Genomic DNA, 1,507 nt, shown 5'->3' with positions numbered 1-1,507 from the left:
TACTTTCACACTAGGGTCCCACAGTGTGGGGGAAAAGGCATCCAATACACCTGTACAGAGGGAAAATTGTGCCCAATAATTGCTACACCGCTTTGAGGCCACTGCAGAGGGGAGCACTGTGGCTTTACAAGGATCCACAGCAAGAACAGCCACGGTTCGAAAGGCGGTGCTCCCAATGCCTGCGTTTGGGCTTGTCTCCATCTGAATGCATATTTCCAGTAAATTATCAGCTGAAATCTCACTGCATAACTTGTGGAGCTCAGCACCTCCCACCCTTAAGTCAGGTATTTATCACAGCAAGGAAAAAATTAACACCTCAGATTTTAAAATTCACACACATGGGGCAATGGTGGCTCAAACTGTACTGCTGTTTCAAGACATTAAGTATACTCCTTTATTTCCTGGAGCTTCACACACATGGGGCGGTGGTGGCTCAAACTGTGCTGCTGTTTCAAGACATTAAGTATACTCCTTTATTTCCTGTACTGCTGTTTCAAGACATTAAGTATACCTTTATTTCCTTCTGTGTTGCTGCTTCCTTGTTGCCAATATGAAAGCATCGCTGGCACAGACTCACACTGTATTTCTTCCTGTTTCCTTCTTGATCCACCGCAGTGTGGCTGTTCTGGGCCATCAGTATCAGTGGAACTGCTCTCATCCAGACCACTAAGACCTTTCTTGTAAGAATTTGAGTTCTATCTCAATGGACTTCTGGTCATCACGGTTATCTTCAGACCTCTCTGGACTTTTGGTTTGAATTAATGACATCCAGCCATATTCCAATTCCCCTGTCCTCAAGCATTTGGGGATTCCTTTTTTCATCTTTCAATGTTGTTATTCTTGGTTTTCGCTTCACTTGCCCTCCCTAGGATCTGTTAAGTCTTGCTATGATTTAAATATATGCGCTTTTTTGAAATCTATTATGTTGGAAACCCAGTGCAATAAATAGTTTTAGGAGGCTAGTCCCTCCTGGCCGTGGGAATAGGATCTATCCCTGGTGCGTGAACTGGCTTTTTGGAGGCCATCCCATATGGTGGGATGCCTTGCACAGCTTTGATGCAGGGAAGGGGGCTTGGTCCTGCCCCACTTGATGTGCCAGACTTTGTTGACTCACATCGGAGGCCTTACCCTTTCTGAGAGGTGGATAGGGGTCGGTGAGAGGTGTTGGTGGGTGAGTGGGAAGAGGGCAAGGAGGGGAAAATGTGGTTAGTATGTAAAATGAATAAAAAATAAAATATATGAATTTATTAAGTCATAGGGCTCTGCTCTCATTAGCAGAATTAGTGTTCTTATGAAGCAGAAAGCCCTCACCAGACAGCAAACACACCAGCGCCTTGAACTATTTTGCAACTGTAAAAACAGGTTATAGTGTTTACAAGTCACCCAGGCTAGTTTTGTTACAGTAGTGCAAACAGACAAAGACTAATCTTAAGACTCTGATCAGCTACAATCAGCCCCAAAGAAATCCCTCTCTCCTGCTCTGATCTCCATTACACATCCAGCTGCA

The sequence above is a fragment of the Microtus ochrogaster genome, chromosome 6 (assembly GCF_000317375.1).
Source record: "Microtus ochrogaster isolate Prairie Vole_2 chromosome 6, MicOch1.0, whole genome shotgun sequence".
In the NCBI taxonomy this organism is placed as follows: domain Eukaryota; kingdom Metazoa; phylum Chordata; class Mammalia; order Rodentia; family Cricetidae; genus Microtus; species Microtus ochrogaster.
The sequence above is the reverse complement of the archived record's forward strand: the minus strand, read 5'-3'. Positions refer to the sequence as shown.